Genomic DNA, 21,839 nt, shown 5'->3' with positions numbered 1-21,839 from the left:
TGTGGTACTGATAGAAAGGCATACAGGACCCTGTTAATAAGCTACTGGGTGTATGGTCAGTTACATTTTTGCTACTTGTTAATAACCAAATGTATGAATAGTTACCTTTCTGCTTCTTGTTCATAACGGAGTGTATGGATAGTTACATTTTTGCTAGAAGTGTGACTTTATTATATCACATGACAATGCCACGGTGTCACGTTTGCTCAACCCCGTTCGTAAATCGTGTATAAAGTAAGGTATTATTATTGCAAGCCATGTTTATTGTCTAAACATGCCGCAGTCTAGAATTAATCTCTTACAGCAGCAGAGAGAGTGAACAGACCAATAGTCGAAAAGCGTCGAAAAAAAAAAAAATAAGCCTTCCTACGACGATCAAAAAAAATAAAAAGCGTCGACAGATTTTTAAAAAGCGTCGACACTTTACTGCAAAAATCTCTCTGGAATTTGTCTAATTAATATTACTCTATTTTCGTTGGTGATCTTTTCTATTTTATTATGCACGCGTTTTACGCAAATTACGTCCTCGTCGAGGTCCCCCACCCTCTCTGCTGCTATAATTAAATCATTATGTTATATTAAAATAATGGTACATCCGGAATCTCATACTGCAAGGATAGCTCGAGAACGATTAGAAGCAATCAAAAAATTTCTTCCTGTCAGAGACTCATTTAGAAAAAACTTACAAGCGCAGCAACAATCACAAGTTGAGTACGAAGAGGACACTAAAAAACTGTTTAAACCCGTCACTGCAGCTACTGATAAAGCTTCAGCGGCTGTTGAAAAACTATATGGGGAGATATTGCGGAGGAAGATGAGAAGAGAAAAAAGGGTATTTTTCCGGTATTAGAACAAACTGCAGTACAGACTGAAAAAATAGCAAGAAGAAATAAACAAATAAAGAAGATTTTACGAGATCTTTCAACTGACATAGCTGCGGCTCAACCTCCACCCATTGGTGATGAAATACTTGAAGGTATTGAAAACCATACTGAAGTCGCCGACACGAAAAAAGAACTTGCACCTAAACCCAAACCAGTAAAAGAAAATATACAACTGATTGCAAAATTCAGAGAAGGGGTTGTTGAAGATATTAGAAATACTGAAAGAAAAAAATTACCCGAAACAATATTATTTTATATATTTAACAAATCTGATATTTTAAACCCCCCTCATGAAAGGATAAATAATGATAATGTTATTAAATGGACATATCGCATATATGCAAACAAAAGACAGGTTAAAGTGATGATTTGGAATACAGAGGTCTTTATGAAGAAGTAGAAAGACTTTATCAAGAGAAAATGATACAACTAGAACAAGAAGAACTCTCCCAGCAGGAACCTTCATATCAACTTCCTCCACCTCTGCAACAGATAGAACAAAAACAATATTTTTCACCGCTGTCGGAAACTAAAAAGATGTTTGGAATAACACCACTTAAGAAATCAACAGAAGAAGGAGCAACGGGGAGTGGTCTGGGAAATAATTTTGTTTGTCCCGATAATATCCTCAATGATGTGTCACGGTTAGAAGTTCTCATAGGAGGAAAACGTGCCGGGAATAACTCACCAGAAATAACAAATGAAGCAGCTGATATTTGTCGGCGATTATTTCAAGGTGGTATCATGGATATCGGCGTTTACCGAGAACTTATCGATGAACTTATTGATGATTACAGTGACTAGTTGTTAGATAAATGGTAAATAAAATAAGATGATAGTACACAATAATCATCGTAAATCCGTACAGGTCAGAGCGGTAAACTCACGATTACCAATCTATAGAGATATTTACGGAGATGGACTTGGTGATGTAGTACGGGGATTATTCACAAGAATAGCTCCAAAAGTAGCACCTGCTGCAAAACAATTATTGATGAAGGCTATTGATATTGTTCGTGAAAAAGCTCCTGGTGCAATCGTCAATGTTGCTGGTAAGGCGTTCTCGGCGATCAAAGATAGACTAACACGATTAATAAGACGAAAACGATAACCAGTAAAATTACCAAGTACTGAAGTGATGCCCGCAGATGTCAGTAAAATAATAAATCAGGCTGCAAATCAAAAACTGGCAGCGTTAGCAGATCAAGGACTCGGTGAACCAAGGAATAATATTTCAAGTTTGATATCAGGAAGTGGAACCTCCCGAAGTGGAACTTCCCGAACGCGGTAATCAACGTGTTAAACGGAAATAATTATAATAAAATGTTCAAGCGCGTATCCGATGAAGCATTTGATATGGAGGCACCTGTTCTTAAAGATGAATCGGTACGTGATTATCAGTTTTATTCTTATGAAGCACGAACACCAGATCAAAGTGGAGGAAGAATTGGACTACAAGTTCATGACACAAGTAGATACTTTTTACTCGCTGAGGCTTTTATTGAGTTAGAAGGTACAATTGTAAGAACAAACGATGCTAATTACGCAAATGCAGTAAAAGTTGGTTTTGTCAACAACGGGATCATGGCATTATTTGGTAGCGCCACATATATGATCGATGGAAAAAGTATTGAATCGATTCAGAATGATGTCGACGTTGCTGCAACAATAATAGGATTAGCAAGATATTCTGATGATTATACAAAATCAGCAGGTCCCACAATGATGTTTGTGAAAGATAATTCTGGTCACCCTGAAAGCGATCAGTATAATATAAGACAACCGAAAAAAGTCTCTGCTGCTGCCGATGATGCTGATGTGGAGCCGGTTGTTCATGGCTCTAATGAAAATTTCAACTTGGGATTTGCAATGCGTAAAAATATGTTGCTAGGAGCCAATAGAAGTTTTTCATGTACAATTCCACTATCGCATATTTTTGGATTTTGTAGAAATGTTAGAAAGGTTATTTTTGGAGCTAGACACACGGTTGTTCTTGTAAGAAAGGGTGATGATAACGATGCTCTGTGGAGATCTGGTGGTGAGGCTGGTAAAATAGTATTATCGAAACTTTCACTGTGGATGCCGGTAATGACTCCAACGATCGCAGAAGAACAAAAGTTGATTTCTTTCATGGGTACAGGTGGTAAATCCTTTTTGTCATGGTTAACAACAAGCACAGATAGTATACAAACTGACGTTAACGGTCAGTTTACATGGCATATAGCATCACAACAAGGTGTTTCTGTACCACGGCATTTTTTTATTGCCTTTCAGGAAACTAATCGTTTAGGTAATCAAGAACGTACTCATATGATATTTGATAAACTAGGTATCACAAGTATTTCTTTACGGATAAACGGACAACAAGAACCAACAGAGAATATACAACTAAATTGTGAACAAAATAGTATAGGATGTGTATATCATCGATTGATGTCATTCATGGGACGTGATCAAAATGTAGATACTGGGTTGCAAATATCACAACATGATTTTAGAACCTTGTATCCGTTTTATTATTTTTCGCTGGAGCATCTTGATCTATCAAAACAATCTGTCGTTGATATACATCTTAAAGCAACGTTAAATACAGGTGGTGCTGATTATAGAGCAATCACGGTTATACTCAGCGATAAAACCATGTTACTTGAAGGTGGTAGTGGTCGAATGAGAGTCGTTGATGCACCAGTGGAAAATCTTTAATCATTATTTGGAGCGTGGCAAGTATTTATCATAAAATGCCATATCATCACGTTAGTGTCAGTCTGACTCCTGGTCAGATGAAAAACCTTCAATCAAATTCAGCAAAAAACTGCGGAATGAAAATATCACTAAAGCGAGTTCAGATCACGGGTGGTCATTATCAGAACGTCAACTTAAACATTTCAACGACGCTAAACAATCAAAAACAGGCGTCAAGCTTAATCTCTCTGCGGGTGCGATTAAGGACTCAATTAAAACCGGTGGTATTTTTCCACTTCTCGCGGCTATTCCAGCGTTAATAGCTGCTGCCGCTCCAGCCGTAGCAAAAGCAGCCGCATTAGGTGCTGTTGGAACAGCTGCTGAAATGGCTCTAAAGAAAGCAACAGGAAAGGGATACAAAAAAAGGGACGCGGCCTAAGATTATCGGGATCTCGTTGGGGAAGACGTCTGAGGCTTCCAGGATCACTTCATTAGATGTTCCAGCATCAAATTTTGATTTACTTGATGCTGCTAAACTATTAAAAATAAAACACTTCAGAGGTGTTTTTATGCGAGATCAATTACCGAAACAACCAAACAGTGTTGAAACAGGTATTATTAATCTCGACTCGAATTCAGGACCTGGTACTCATTGGGTATCATACGCGGTTGATCCACCTGGAATCGCTTATTTTGATTCATACGGGTTAGCTCCACCGGTTGAATTTATCAAATATGTTGCACCACTTCACGCGCAAGTTTGGTATTCAACGCTACCCACACAAACAATGACAGATCCGCCAATATGTGGCCGTGAGGCAATTAATGTACTTAACGCTATATCAAAATCATCCAAACCGCCACATAAAGTCGTGCATGATTATACAAGCAACCATTATATTTTAAACAGATCTTAAAATATAATGGTTGATATTTACGGAAGAAGATCTTCACGCGTTAAGAAAAAATTCGATGACATTGATCTGTCAAAATACGCGACTAAAGATGAACTCGCTGATATCATGAACCTGGCTGGAGTTGACCCAGATGAGGTTGTTATTTTTCAGGATCGATATGGTAAACTAAAAACCAGCAATATCAAATGGAACGATATAGTTCGACGAGTACTCGGTGCGGTCACGGATAATATCCCTGTGTTTACTGTCAGCGGAAAAAATCAGGGATTCAAGTATGTCGTTTGCAACCATCAGAAATGAAATTGCAAGAAGCGTTGCTAATCGCGTGAAAAATACCGGTGACACAATGACGGGTGAACTCAACATGAACGGGAATAAGATAGTAGTTTTAAGAGATCCAACATCCGACGAAGACGCAGCAACAAAAAAATACGTCGACGTCAACTACAACACCGTAGATGGTAAACTGTCTACGTTGCGGGCCGAGTATGACGTTCATGTGAGCGCTTTTGCAAGATTTCGTAGAAACCATCAAAAAGCGCAGAAGACTTCTTCGGCGCTCCGCAAACCGTTGACATAAAACTCGTTGATATCAAGACGAACATCGACACGACCAAACAAACACAGCAAAACATCTTAGCGGGGATTCCTGAGATCGTTAATAAAACCAATTTGATTAAAATTCCAGCCGGAATAACTCCCGGACATATTACCAACATCGTATAAACTGTATCATCGGGATTTGCAACATGGTCGCAGCAAAATAAAACTATCAAATATACCAAAACGGTCACTGGCGTGTACAGGTTGTCTGTGTTTAGTGCTGCAAAATTTGAAATATTTGCAACGTATCCATGGCGTCATTCAACTGATATGTTTTCCGGGGTTGTATCTGTTATATTAAATAGCGGAACCGAAGAAATTTTTATTCTGGAGGCAGCTGATAAGAAATTAAGCGCAACATATTACTGGTGGTGTTTGGAATTTGTAGCTGAAACACCTCAATTGGTTACTGCATACAAATATAATGAGTACCTCAATCGGCGATGCATCTCAATACAGGTATAAGCAAGCGCGTGAATGGCAGGCAGCGTTGAAAGATCGAGTCGAACAATACACGGTAATAGTAAAAAAAATATCGACGACGACTAGTTATCGTTGACGTAATCGTTTATTCAGTATCCGCTGTTGTTGCTGGAACCGGTGTGATATTATCAACAATGACAATGATCGCACCAGTAGCTGTAACCATTTGTATTTCAGCTATAACAACGATTGCAGGTGTGTTCAATATCATTGTAAAAAAAAGTATGTACTTGCACGAATGAAAACTTATCCGATTACATTATAAAATTACACACAGTGGACAGAATGTTCGCATACCTATATGCTTTTTTGATGTAATGTTGTTAACATTTCTTTGGATATTGTACTTATGTAAATTCTACATGATCTAAGCACACTGCTAACTTAAGTGGCTGCTCCTTTGTGCTAAAAAATCACCCTGATTTAGTCTAAAGTACACTATCTTTAGCACCTATTAAAAAATGGAAAATTAATTTTGGCAAACTAAACAATAGCAGCTTCTGAAAATTCAGTGGATGAATTCTCTTTTTTTTAACAATTTGCCTTTGCAATTCAGGAAGTGAAAATGACCAAGTGGAGCTAGCAGCTTTTTGGAAGTTGCACATCTGGAGTAAGACCTAGCTATATACTATATAAGCCATATTACACCCATCAATCATTCACCAAATTAAAGGGAATTCAAGGTTCTCTGAACAATACCTACGATATACAAAGTCAATTTTAATTAGCCAGTATAACCACTGAGGAAACCCCGAGGAAATTATTTTTCTTTAAAATTCTAACTATGCAAAATACGAGACTGCAGAACGCCACCTTACTGGACAATGTCGAATCATAACATCGCGCGGTTACGACTTCTTTCTCTTCATAACTAGCGACACAGAATAAGTATGATACAAATTTAGCTAATGCTAATTTAATAGTCACAAGAACATAAATCGTAAAGTCGACTGATGGTAGTTTATACCTTCCCAAATCCTTAGCGATTTAGAATCTACCATAAATTGCATGCACAGGCTTTATATTGGTGCCAAACAATTATGATCTCAATAACACTGTCATATTAAAAAAAGTATACGTATATTTAATCTTATGTCACGTGTTTAGGGTCAAACTACCAGTAACACAAAAAAGAGTGAAAACAACAAGCTTAAAAAAATACATTAATTTATTTCCCTGGAAAAATTCTATAAAAATGAGTGAAAAAAATTTGAACTAACTGTTTGATAGAATCGAATCCAAAATTAATCGGAGAATAAAATTTTAGTAGTCCTAATAACAAAATGTTCTACTGATTTCACGTTCAAATCCCGACGAAGAATCCAAGATGGAAGACGATGACGTATTCTGAAATCTGTAGTGTTGAAGTCTACAGTTCCTTGTAGAAATAAAAATGATCACTCCGGTTTCTGATGGCTGAATAAATTTTTATTTAAAAAAACTCCTTGTTCCACAATATTACTTGAACACCCGTATTTTCTAGAAAAATAACAGAATTAATCCTTTAAATCCAAGTAATTTGAAATAACTCTAAACTAAGTAATTTGAAATAACACCAAACAGCACAACATACAACTAACAGTTTAACAGCCCAACTTCTACTGAGATTAATTCTCCAAAACATGGGTTATATGGGCTTTCTAAAACGTAAATAAGGGTCACGTGATCATCTTCTGGAAGTTTGTAGAAGGAAATACTTGTTACAGATCACGTCTACCCAGTGTGACCCTGACGAAAACCAATCATTTTTACTCTAAGATATAAAAAAAATTAAAAAATTTGTTTATATTTTAAAGACAAGGTCCCATCATGACCTTGGAAACAACCAATCATTTTAAAATAAAATAGAACATGTTTACGCAGGTTGCTACAAATTCTGAAACAAGGTCAGGATTTAGATCAACACCTGGTGTTTATAAACTGACAGTCAAGGTCAAACTATTTTCTAAAAAAAGTTTCATCTTTAGAGAATAAATTTATATTACAATATCATGTAATGAATTTTTTAAAAAAAACTGACAAACAATTAAATTGAAATAAGCATATATTAAATCAGATATAATTCAATCAAATATACATAACATTAATAAGAATAACCTATCATCTTCAGCTATGTAAATTAATTCAATTTATTCCCATTTTCAGCTATTATATTATGGGCAATTAGTAACAGTTCCTTTCCCTATTACTTCCTTATGCAATTGCCTTTACTTGGGGATAGTTGTTAAATTAAGAGTTGAGCAAAACGATACACACCAACTAATAGATTTATCCATGAAATTGTACAGGTTATATCAGGGGTTTCAAACTCAAACCACCCTTAGGGCCGCATGAGGGAATTTTAAATGGCCCAAGGGCCGCACCACCTTTGTTATCTCTCATGACACCTTGTGACGCCAATCGTTTTGCGGGCCACAGGATACGGCTTGGCGGGCCGCGTGTTTGAGATCCCTACTCTACAGTCTTATAGCGAAACTTGTTCTTATTGAATCTTCGTTGCACTGACTAACATTGGTAAAGAAACTTCTTTGTTTGCATAATGCTGATTTAAGTTGCATAACTTTACCCTCTCTAATTTTGCCCGTGTAAGCGTCATATTTCTCACGGTGCATTGTTTCGTAGTGCCGACGCACGTTATACTCCTTCGGAACAGCTATCGTTTGTTAACAAACGAGACATTGAATTTTATCGCAGACCTCAGTGACAAAATATAAATCCTCCCATTTGACTTGAAAAACTCTCTTTCGTCCTCGAGTTTTCTTTTTTTCGAAACAGAAGACATTTATACGGGCTTTTATGTTTATAAAAATGCAGCAAAATCAAGTTTATAATTCAACATCAACTCGATCACTTTACTAAAAAACCGGAACCGGAAGTCCGCATTGAGGGCGACAATTAATAGAAAGACTTGGAATAAATAAGTCAGAGCTTCTTATGGTTAAAATGGCGCTAACGTTAAAGTTCAAAAGGCGGCGAGAGAAAAAAAAATAAATGAATAGTCAATTTTTTGAAAATCCCAAAATACGTCGCGGGCCGCACAATATGCCCTTGCGGGCAGCATGCGGCCCGCGGGCCGCGTGTTTGAGACCCCTGGGTTATATCAACCCAACTTTGGTCTTTACGGGAATTGAAATTGCTCCCTTCAAGTTACGAGTCTGGCATGTTAACACCTGATCCACCGCAAATCCTCTATGCGAACCAATCAGTTAACGCATCATTTCCATATATCACTTATTTACATAGACCAAAATGACTTATGAGGCCGTGTTTGGAAATAGCGAGTTCTAATATATCAGCGTTGTTATTCACTTATCACTGTTTTCTGTGGCACAAGGCTTCAAATGTCTACTGATTATAAAGAGTTCGTGCTCTTTGCGACCCCATAAAACACGTGACGTCAATATAAATCAAATGTTTGCATTATGAATGTCTTTAAGGTTAAAGTAGTTTGTTCCATGTCCGTGACAGCTCTTTGCTGCTTTTTTAGGGAATGCAGCATATACATATGACCCATTAGCTAAGTGGATATAAGACTCTTGTTTCTTATTGGAATGCAGCATTATTCAAATACGACAAATAAGCTAACCAACTGGATCTAAGACTACTGCTTTCTCATAGAATACATTATTCACAAACGACAAATAAGCTTATCAAAAAATCTAAGACTATTGTTTCCTACTGGAATGCTGTAGCATGCGCAAGCGGTGAATACCCCAACCAAATGAATCTAAGATCATTTTCTCTTGATTAAATGCAGCTGTATACACAGAGGGCTGATAAACTAATGAAATGGATCTAATATAAATGTAATGTAGCATTATACACAAAGGACGGATAAACTAACCAAATCAAAACCTACAATGCGTGCATTAATACAGATATGTTGAATAATATTTGCGCGCTAACCTCTTAGGTTATGTTTACCTGAACATGAATGTATGTCCAATTAACGCACAACTTGGGGCAGTTTAATTAAAGAATAAAGATTTCTAATCACCTTGATTGATCACTGACACACATCCAAACTCAAGTATTCTGTGTTGGTTGCCCATCTGTTCCCATCCTACTTCCACTCGATTTAAAAAAATATAGAAATGGCAAAGTAAAACACAGCTTTGTAAGCTTCTACAATGATGAAAACCAAATGAATAATAGCATAGCCACTTCATCATTTAACGTCTATATAAAATAACAGAATATCGAGGAACTCCGCAGCCCACCTCCCAAACAAAACAAATACAGCAAGTTCTTCAGATATATCTTCAATAAACTGACCTAACTTAGATATATTGGAAATCAGACAGTTCAAATAGCATGAACACCAAACTAGAATATCTGAGAAACAGACCTTAATTAAAACTTAATCAGACAAACGGATGGTAACAAAAAGACGATATGACCCAACCACAGTTAGCTTTGTGGCATAATACAATCTATCTTTACTAATATAATTCATCCATTTGTATTTCAGACCTTGGTCGCCGAAACTTTAGTTCTTGCAAAAACACATGGGTATGTGGAAAAGATAGAAAATGAATTGGAAGAAGAGTTACAACGCGACAGTGATGAACAACCTTCTACTAGTATAGCACGGTACTCTCTCTCTCTCTCTCTCTCTCTCTCTCCGCATTCGTGTAAATGTAGACGAATCCGTACCTGAACGTTTACACTCAACAAATATTTTTTTAACTGTGACTAGAACGTCTTTTGTATCACATAGAAGTCTTCACAATTTTCTGCACCTTTTAAATTTCATGTACTGCTTGAAAGTCTCATAGTTTGAGCATGGTTGAACTAAAACGATGCATTTCACGAGCTAAAACAATTCTGTCAAAATTATAACTACTCTTACTTTTGTGATTCCACCAACGAATCAATAATCTATTATACCTTTGATGAAGCTATCATATTAGTACATGTTGATGATATAGATATACTGCTGAAGCCCACACAGAAACGCAAATGTCTCTGTATGATAAATTTGTTGTTATATATAGATTAATCGATATTTGCACCCTCTCCAATACTCAGTATTGTGATTAAGATAATTGTTGTAGTAAATCCCAGATTAGTAAATTGATTTATTAACTTTCAGATGGAGAAGAAAAGGTGACAAGATATTGAAGAGCAAGTACATGCTGTTAACTGTAGTCATTCTTTGCGTAACAGACTGTGCTCTAGTTCTTGGAGAATTAACCCTTGACCTTCACAAGGTCAAAGGTAAAGAGATGACCATTTACAAAACGAGCTAATTATATAATTTAGTGATCTCTATGGAAAGTGATCAGACATCTTTTAAAAAGATATGACTATATTAGAAAACATTTGTCGTATGTAGTTATCCTCAATGCAATTTATAAGATTTTCAGAACTGAATATTGCTGTATACAATATGTTTGCTATTGGCCAGGAATCAATACTTTAAAGGAGTGAACTAAATTATTGGAAATTGAATTGTCTATCTAATTCGTCAATGTATTTGCTATAAAAGTCATTACAGGTGTCACATCAAACAACTTCGTCTAATAACGTCTCTGTTAATGACTCAATGATAGATTGAAAATTGTCTTTTGAAAAATATTGCATACCACTTGCAACTTCTCTTTCAATTTTGAGCTTTTAAACCGAGGCACAATTATTTCCCGATGGAAAATGTTTGCAAGATATAATTTGACTTAATTTACGGGTGTGAAAGTAAACAAAATGAAATATAATTATTTGGCTGTTTTACAAATAAAGTGATTGCAAACATCCATTGATAACATAATCATCGTGTCGTGTGACAGAGCATAATGTTTACATCTCTCTTATGATGATACCTTCAAGTTGCCAAAATGGATATCCATGCAATTATTATTAGAAGTATTAGCTGTTGATTTTGTTGTTGTTAGCTATTTCGCACACACACTAAGCACACTTTCATGTATTTTCACAAACACTAAACGCTTTTCGTGGGTTTTCCCCCCCCACACAGTAATCGCTATTTCATTTTTTTTTTGCCGAAAAACAATGTTCATTATTTCCAGTTTCTCTGGAGGACACGAACTTACTGATATCAGCAGCAGACGATTTTCTGTGGGAAATAGAGAAAGTATTCCCCAGCATGCGCAGAGGCTCCCCGTCTGATATATTCAAAATGTTAGCGGAGATGTCGATAAACTGGACTATTGCGTGGAACAGTAGTAATACGCTGGAATTTGTTAATCATTCTACCTGTTCAATTTTTCGTAACAATGAATCTTGGAGGGGAAATAGCTCTAATGGTTCTACTACATTTTTAAGAAGAACTTCTAGTATTGGCAGCAAGTCTAAATTTAATGCAAAAGAAAAATCGATTCAGGAGAAGATAGCGCATGGTTTTCATTATTGCAGTTTAACAATTGTCGGAATACTGGTTATTGAGGTATGTATTCATGTAAACACTTTATTTTCACATTATTTGAAATAAATATATTCATATTACAACATCTCCATATTGGAGAAATATACCTGAAAATATTCGTTTCCAAGGTAGATTAATATTTCTTCTTTTTCCATTAATTGCATTCTTTTATTCAGAATCTATTCATATAATTTTCCTCATCTTTGCGACCTTCAACATAGGAAATAAAGTTGCGTTATTACCAAAAGTCGAAGCCTGGCCTATATACATTTTTCAGATGTGTCAATATGTATTTTATCAACTATTATTTTCTGCTTACCATTTATACTAAATTGTCTGATAAAGGTGACAATATGAGGATTCTAATAAGAATCTGAAAATGGATTTCGTTACTTAAATATTTTTGCCAAATATTTCGCCAGAGATAAAACTAAAACCGTGCATTAAAATTGTGAACAAAATTAGACTATGAATCTGAAATAATAGTTGCTTCTGCTCGACACATTTTGATAATATAATGCATTTCACTTGTGTTATTAGTTATTTTTATTTTCAGTCATATCCAATACACTTCTGACGCCTCTTGTTGACGTGTGTATGCGATGCCAATATAATGATTTATATCCATGTTTGCAAATTGTTATGATAAGACCATACATCATTTATTCACGCATGCTATTCTCAACTGCTATAAACGAATCCCTCGCTAATGGCTATCCCGTTAACCATCTCAGAAGTGGTAGTTAATGGCTTTGATATTATGGTCGTGCCATAAACGTGACTGATGTTGTAAAGAGATGATATAAATTTTTCTAAGCTAATTCATCGTTTATGGATCAAATCATGATCCATAGACGCTTGCGTCCCCAGCAAATATCTTTCATGAATTAGAGATAATAATGTTGTCTGTTTTCTATATTAAATCACTGCCTTCAGAAGAAAATAAATTCCAGGAAACTCAACAATAAAACAGGGTGTTCGAAATGGAGTAACGTTCTTTTGTTTTCCATGTCGTTGTGGTGTGGGCAAAGTATACAACTTCCGTTATAAGTATAACCATTAATTATGTGCGCGAAGTTTCCCCCTTTATATCAGCATACGGATCGCGTACCATGGTACATTGCACTGAATTGGGATTTGCAGCATACCTATTCATATTTTATATTACGAATCTATGGTCTTAAAGGGATAGAAAAAAAAGAAAACCAAAACAATTTTGTAGTTTATAATAAATAAGTTATTTCCCTGGAATACAAAGTGAAAATTTAAAAAAAGGACTTACAGTATAGCGAATTAAATCACAGATCGTCCTAACAATAAACTTCTAATTAAATTCCTTTGGTGATCGACTTAAGATCCAGCGCTAATGTGCCGGTAGTCGTAAAAGATTAGCTTCTTCTTCTTCTTCTTCTTCTTCTTCTTATTATTATTATTATTATTATTAATGTTATAAACGCAACATCTCTGCATAACATCAGCCGTCTAATCCATTCACGGAGTAATGGCATGGAAAACCTGGTTTTGATAAGACTACACGACATATTTTTATCGTCTGAAAAAATTATTGCTAGACCGGATCCTTGTTTGAACTACAATGGGTGTTCGTGTTGCATCGCACGCACTTATGACATGTTCTTGGTCTCGGCACCTGCCACAACAATTCTTGAAATTAAACTTTTCTATCCGAACTAACTGCCATTTTATGACGGAATCCATGGAAAAATCTTAGTACATCCTAGTCATTTTTCGTAGAACAAACTTATTCTTATTCTAACTATTGATACTATCTGTCACCGGTAAATATATTATAAATTAATCTAAGTTAAATCTTGTAGAATTTCGTTTCAAACAGGAACTATGTTTTGATATAAGTACAGAAAAAGCAAACAAACGCCGGTAATGGCTCATCCTGAGCGTATTATAGTCGCTAATTTCGGTCATTGCTGAGAAGAAAACAATTAGGCAGTAGCCTATTTAATGTAACTCTGGCTCGCCCACATGAAATGATGTTTCCAAATCATTATTCACCTAAAGAGGTTTTCAAAACACAATTATATTAAAATTCTATTAAACTTTGACTTTGTTTACAGTTTGCAACATTAGTTTTTACTTTCTACAGATTTCCCAGTATTATGCGATAACTTCTGGAATACACTGTCCTGTATCACACAATAATAAATGATGACATCAATATAATAAAACAGTTTAGAGAGTTATATAACTCGTTTGAAACAGGAATCGAATTTACTTTTTTATTAAAATCTTCCTGACGTATATTTATTACTTTGCAAGGTACAGTAGCATCACATGTTTCCTTGATTAGCAAGGGTCGTATCAAGCAAACGTTATGTTGAATTTCAAGATTAGTTTCAAACGTTAAAAACTTATTTGGAATGAACTGATGTTATCTTCCCTTCAATTATCAATTTCAGAGTCGCGTGCAAATCACAATATAATGAATACAAAAATTGTGGTCTTATCACTTTGTCCCGGGCGCGGCTAATAGATTGAATTCTTTGTGCAAGCTTGGTAAATAATCACTAAGATAGCTTCTTTTTTTTTTTGCAGAAACGATTACAAACAATAATAATTAAAGTTATTACCCGGAATATGTCGTTTCATTGTACAAAACCATCAAAATATTACCAATAAAGATATATATATGTGTGTGTGTGTTTGTGTGTGTGTGTGTGTGTGTGTGTGTGTGTAAAACTTATCGCTGTTTGTCTTCTCGCGGTCCTAATTTTATGGGGCCTCAAAATCGCTAGAAGATTATAAAGAATATACATATCGATTCAACAGAAATAAAAATACTTCTGCATAGCTCTTGTACCATGACTCATATTTAATCAGTCGAATAAGCCGTATATTTCGGCAATTAACCTCCAAAATCGCTACTCTACAGGAAACCACGTCGAAGTATATATAGTACGTATAAACAACCCACCACGGAATATATAAAGCGTTGGGCTCTAACATACTTGTACAGTACTTAATTGTGACACATGAATCTGAGAAAAGAGGAAAAACAAACCAAAGTCAGAAACACACTTGCTCATTTGGGGGATACACACTGTTGACACAAGTGTATGGCTGCCCGCATTTTTAAAAGATCCAGCCGCGGACAAACTACTGCGGACACTCATGCATTTTGTCGTCTTTCTATGGTGAAATTCGTGTTGTTAGACTGTAGAGTTTCTAATTGCCTTGAATGTCTCCAATCGAATTGATTTGGTTGATTTGGTTGCCTTGAAATGAAACTTTAGACAAATTGAATTTCTCCGTCGACTATTAGACTGTGAAATGTGAAAAGTATCATACGAAATACTATAAAACAATCGACAGAGACTGACAGTTCACAAATGTATACCTAACTTTTGAAACGATATCGGTATGAAATGAAAACAATATCAGAGCTAAATACTGCTGGTTTTTTTTAATAGAAATTTATTTCAATTTACGCAAAGTCTGGAAATACATTGTATGCATAAATGAATGGCCTCTGCTGCTTATAAGGTAAATTATTATGGTTACAATAGATGTACAAATAACGATTTGAATTACATTATTATTATTATTATTATTATTATTATTATTACGTTATCTTATACCATCATAGAATAGTCATGGACAGAATTAGACTGATATTGAGAAGTTATTTTACCTCTTTTCAGACAATAGTTAAGGCCTTTTGTGCGGGCCATTCCTTCTTCCATAGGAGACTAGAGGTAAGTGCTGTCATGCTTTCAGCCATATCTATTTTAATCTTATAACGTGGTCTACTTCGCGACCTTTATGTGGAGGAGGAATGTTGCTGAGTACGCCAGCCATGGTAAGGTAGTAGGACATAGTGTTCCAGAGATTATGTGCATTGTTATGTTGATCTGGACGTCAATTCATTTGGTATGTAACCATCGAGCCCAGACAGATGGGCAATACTCGACTGTCGAATAACAGAGGGACATTGCTGATGTCTTGAGTGTCTGAGAAATAGCGCCCCAGGTTGAACCAGCCAGTTTGCGGAGTAGTTGTTTGGAGTGCTTAGTTTTGCTGCAGTTTTCTTCATGTGCTTCTAGAATGTTAGTGATCTGTCCAAAGTCACGCCAAGGTATATTGGTATCAGGCCGCGTTTTATGTGCTGCACAGTGAGGTGGATGCAAAGCTCACGATTCGCATTTACGTTGTTTAGGTGGAAGACGCTGAAGACTGTATTTTTGGTGCTCGGTTGTAGGCGCCGTTTCTTGAGAAAGTCTGTTATTTCCTCCAAAGCCTTGTTCAGTACCTCCTCAATCTCAGTAAATGAGCGACTTTGGGTCTCGAGGGCAATGTCATCTGAGTACACATACTTGTGCGACTGTGTTTTAGGTCTTATGTTACGTGTTTAGACTCGAATAAACAGTAGCACAAGAAAGAGTGAAAACAACAAGCCTTGAAAAAATATAATAATTTATTTCCCTGAAAAATTCTGTAAGAATGGAAAAAATATGAACTTACGGTTTTAAGAATCAAATTAAAAAATAATCCGAGAATAATTACGAATATAATTTTTGAAGTCCTTATAACAAAATGTTCTAATGACTTCAAGTTCGAGTCTCATCGAAGAATCCAAGATGGAAGACTATAACGTACGCTGTAACCTGTAGTGTTGAAGTCTACAGTTGCTTGTAGAAACAAGTTATCACTCCAGGTTTTGAAATCTGAACAAATTGTTATAAAACTGTCCTCGTTCAACAATTTCACATGAGCACACGTATTTCCCAGGAGAATTTTTTAAAATCCTTTTGAAATCCAAGTAATTGTAAATAATTCCAATCCAAGTAGTTTAAAATAACTCCAAACAGCACAACATACAACTTCAAGAGTATGAAAAAGCCCAACTTCTGCTGAGAATATCTCTCAAAAACAAAGGTTATATCGTAATCTAAAACGCAAAATGGTGTCTGATGATCATGTTCAGAACCTCGTAGAAATTATGTACTTGTTAAAGATCACGTACATCAAGTGTGGCCATGGCGCAAACCAATCATTTTACTCGAAGAAATAAACCAGAAATGTTTATATCTTAAACACATAGACCCATCATGACCTTGACAACAACCAATCATTTTAAAATAAACATAGAACTTATTTCTGTGGTTGCTACTAATTTTGAATCAAGGTCAGAATCTAGATCAACACCTGGTAGTTTACAAAACGAACAGTCAAGGTCAAATTATTTTCTGTAATAAAAAAAGACAAACAAACAATTAAACTGAAATAAATATATATTAAACGAATATAATTAAATCAAATATACATAACATAGGCAGGTCATTGATATAGACATTGAAGAGACTTTGGCGAATGAATAGACCCCGTAGGTGTTTGTGAGTTTGAGGTCTCCACTAGGTACAGCTCTCTCTGATGTACACTCTGAAGCGCCTGTCGCGAAGGAACAGTTCGATAGTCTGAACTATCCAGCGAGGCAATACTCTGGAAATTATTAGTAACAGTCATGCATGCCAGACCGTGTCATATGCCGCTGTTAGATCAAGGAAAACTACTCCAGTTTAAGGTTCCTCTGAAAACCGTTTTCAACAAACGTATTCATGGCAAGAACTTGACCGTAAGTGCTGCCACCATGCCTGAAGCCTGCCTGCTCAACAGTAATGATTTTCTCCAAGTCCGGACTGATCCTTTGGAGTATCAGGCGCTTCAGTACACCAAAACATATCTTTGGGATCTTTTATAGGCTTTACGATCGTAATAATCTTTGTCTGGCGCCACAAAGTCGGCATGCACATTTCCCTAACAACACGGGTGTATAAAGCAGCGAGCCAAACATTTTCCTTTGCGCCAAGATGCTTCAGGCAGGATATTGTCATATTATGCTGCTTTGCCTGATTTGATGTTTCAGAGTACTTTTTAAATTCTCTGATGTAAATGCCTCTGGAGTATTTTGATCTAGTACATCTGACATCCAACGGCAGTATGTCGCTACTCATTTTGTACTTGACGTTGGTGCTGTTTATCCAGGGGTGCTTTAGCAACATCATTTGGTCTGACAACAGGATGGACTTGAACTGGTGGTTGCTGAGCGGTGCCAAGTCGGCGAATCAAACTCAAGTATTTCCGGCTGGAGGGCGTGAAATTGAGTGATCATGTACTTTCCACGCATCGAGTATGCCTGGTAGTGTGCAGGGATTCAATCATGTGATCTGCTATGTCTGGATCCCCAGATGATTCAGACTCCTTGAGAAGAGCTTGAGAATCTTCATTCAAACAGCGTGTATAGACTGAACGACGGACACGATGAACAGACTGAGTGGCTGCCTTGAATATGGCTCTTTGGAAGTGGTGATAAGCTTCATTAACTGGGATGCAGCGAGATGGTATAGTGAATATGTTTCACTCCAATGTGTCCCTGTATTTCGCTAGCATGATAGCACATCATAAGAATAAATAAGTTTACTTAAACTTTTATTCTGATGCAGATTGATTTTGATCCGTTATAAACAATATTCTTCTCAAAAATTTATTATGTATACTTGAGACTGTAAAACGTATCTCTAAAAGATACCGAGTAAACTGTAATGAAAACAATCTTTCCCGACACGTCCAAAAGGTACCAAGTAAACGATAAATTATACTAATTTTTATACACACGTCTAAAAGGTACTGAGAAAACGAAAATTTACCTACATGTCAGATTCAGCTTATCTCAATTATAATGTTGCATTTTCTTCACAAATGCCATGTGCTACTAGTGTCAGAGGTTTCATCTCTATCATCTCAACTAGTAGCAATCAGAGATTGCAGCTAACATATCATACATCTTCATCTATAAACAGCATCGGAGACGGAGACTAACCAAATAAACCAATGTCCTAAATAAAACTATGGTTTGTCTAAATGTTTCCTACTTAAAATCGAAGTTCTTCTGTAACATGATATATATGATTTCAAATTAAAATGTACTTATTTAGAAAATGTGGATTCCATATTAGATTTGGTTTTCTTTGTCAGTTTACATTGTCACTGACAATGACTTTTTAGCTTTCACTGTGAAAGATGATATTGACTGCTAAAGAGCATACTTAGAAAAAGACATGTCCTTAGACACGTATCTATCTTTTTGCAACTAAAAGCGTCGTTGGAAAGAAGTTTGTTTGTATACAATACATTATAGTCGTACCTCTGGCCATATTTCGTTCTCGAAGAGACCATAGTTTGATTTTAAAATTACATAATTTAACAATATTATAAATCACATAGCTATAAAGCACATAATTCTCAGTACACTTCCATTATATAAACCATTATTTTCTGCGGTGTTTTCCATTCTTTGATAACAGAATCTTTTCTGATCAGAAAATATACATGATCATTCTTGCCTCTGATTTGCACCAATCATATATCATTTTTGAATGCCACAACGTAGAACTGTACATCTTATTAACATTGGATGTAAAATAAAAACCACATCCAACATTTTGTATATTTAACAGAAAATAGACTTTTAAGGTAATGAACAAGAAGCCCACAGGAAAATGTTTGAGAGCTCGACAGAATAACAGACTGAGTGCAGAGGTACCAAAACAAAACAATAAAAACAAGAAAGATAGGTTCAAAATCCTCAAAGTTCGTGCTAGTTGCATACATTTAGGATTGCCTGACTTGCACGTATGTGTGGGGGTGGGTGGGTGGGTGAGGGGGTAGTTGGATGAATGGAAATAAGTGGCAAGATTAACGCTATAATAAATAACTCAAGAACCTAAATAGAAAAGAATTAAAGAATTAAATCTATTTTGTTTTGCAAATAAAAAAGAAATGATGAAACAATGAAATAATTTAAATCACAATTATTTCTTCTTAGAAAATATTTTATCAAATATTGACGTGTGCAATTTTTCAGGTATTTGATGCTTTTACTGTGAATGTTTCCTTCCTTACCGATCTCATCTTCATAATTTCTGCCAGCAATCGACACTCCAGACTTTGTATTCATCTTGACATTACTACTTCCATGGAGGGTTATCAGAGTTGTTAACAGTAAGCCTACTCTCTCTCTCTCTCTCTCTCTCTCTCTCTCTCTCTATATATATATATATATATATATATATATATATATATATATATATATATATATATATACTATGGTTTATAGACGTTGCATTGGCCAATGTGTCCTTATTATGTTTGTTTTAGAAAGAAAGATAGCAATGTTTTTTGCCTATTGCAAAATCAAGAACAGAACACAAACCGAGCTGTCACCAATGAATTCGCAGAGATTTCGATGACATCCGTGTAATACATGTCCAAAGGTGTCTCATCATTTTGGCAATGGATTATATTAAAATTATGTACCCTAAAAGAAAAGCATCTAGTATATGTGTGATTGATAGGAGTCTATTTCATTCTAGTAGATTACACATCAAATGCAGGTGACGAGAACGTAGATCTAGGGGTGAAATTCTATTCCAACATGCATTATCAGCGATATGAAGAAAAAAATTTCCGTATATTTTCATTTAAGGTTTAGTCGTAGCAGTGAAAGACCACGAACATTTTCGGCTGAAACTCGTATACGGACGAAAGAAAAAGATTCAGAACAACTTGAGAGATACAGAAAACCTCATGCATAAATACAGGGTAAGTAGCGATCCTACTTGTGTTGCGTCACATCTCATATAAAGTTCCGAAAAAAATTTAGAACATCATTGTCATAATGGAATCAAAGTTTAAAGGAGGAAACATGTTTACAAGAAAGCATTTCGACATAACAAGACATAATGATACAAAAGTAACTTTAACGTAGAAAATCAGAACTACTCTCATAAATATATTGATCGCATCGATTCCCCAGAGTAATAACTATTAGGAGTAGCAAACTGATTATATTTTCAAACTTGTATAAAGCTGAATGACACCTTTTCCGTCATAATTTTAGATGGGTTTATATTTTGTCTTTTGAATAGCACATGTAAGGAAATGTTTTTACTATGTAGCTCCTGTTGCCGTCACAAAGAGCATGAATTTGTGCTAAAAATTATTAACTACACGTACATAGTTTTGAAACCAAGAATACAAGTGAAGACAATTTGATTCTTAAAATGGGTAATATTAACTGGATTGCACTGATTCTCATCGCTTATGCAAGTATTTTTATGTCCTAACAGAATAGTAGTGTCAAACCACAACTCACAGACATGTATACTCAACATGTTTGACGTAGATATGATCACCACTCGACTACACTCCAGTGTGTGTGTGGAGTGAGAGAGAGATTAACATGTCAGCACTAATTAATACCATTGATAAGGAATTTTGAGTTCTTCACGGGGAGCGGAAAATGTGAGTAGATGCTATAAATCGTTTAGTATACCATATGGTTAGCATATGCAGATCAGCATGCTCAAGCTGCAGAAAAAGCACGAACGTCACGGATGACATCAAAGGTAAAGTTCGAATCATATGCTACTACAAATAAATATTCGAATATTCGATGTAAAAGGTGCATACTACCTCTACACTTCTTAAACAGAACATAATACCCGTCTTGTTGTGATAAATTAGTAACTAGATTTAAATAACAATACAATTTTGGTTTAATTTGATCATCGGTATAATTGTAAATACTATCATGTCTTTGATTTTGTCTTTCCGACACTTTATCTTGTTTATGTTGATAAATGTTAATGTAAATGTATCAAGCAAAATAATTACTGACACATTTTTACTCTGACCATGTTTCACGTGAAGGGTCATGAGTAAAACTGAGATATGATAGAGCTGGTGTATTTTAAGAAGCGAAATTCTAGTAGGAAACATTTCTGCATAATTGGTTCATCTTATTTATCAAATCAAGTTTTAAAATGAATCCTAAAATAAATTAATTTCGAGTAAGAA

General features: G+C 35.5%; 1 pseudogene across 1 annotated transcript in view; it reads left to right on the top strand.

The window, feature by feature from the left end:
- LOC149787600 (uncharacterized) overlaps nucleotides 1-21,839 on the top strand; it is a 124,166-nt pseudogene that overhangs the window by 64,412 nt on the left and 37,915 nt on the right. Inside the window, exons 3-8 of the transcript XR_016424074.1 lie at nucleotides 10,041-10,162; nucleotides 10,665-10,789; nucleotides 11,596-11,972; nucleotides 15,626-15,679; nucleotides 19,846-19,982; nucleotides 20,467-20,582. The product of XR_016424074.1 is annotated as an uncharacterized LOC149787600 (transcript). The remainder of the gene's footprint in view (nucleotides 1-10,040; nucleotides 10,163-10,664; nucleotides 10,790-11,595; nucleotides 11,973-15,625; nucleotides 15,680-19,845; nucleotides 19,983-20,466; nucleotides 20,583-21,839) is intronic.

This window comes from Sinohyriopsis cumingii, chromosome 11 (genome assembly GCF_028554795.1).
Source record: "Sinohyriopsis cumingii isolate HCF-2022 chromosome 11, ASM2855479v2, whole genome shotgun sequence".
Lineage (NCBI taxonomy): Eukaryota > Metazoa > Mollusca > Bivalvia > Unionida > Unionidae > Sinohyriopsis > Sinohyriopsis cumingii.
This window is presented reverse-complemented; position numbering and strand designations above follow the sequence as displayed.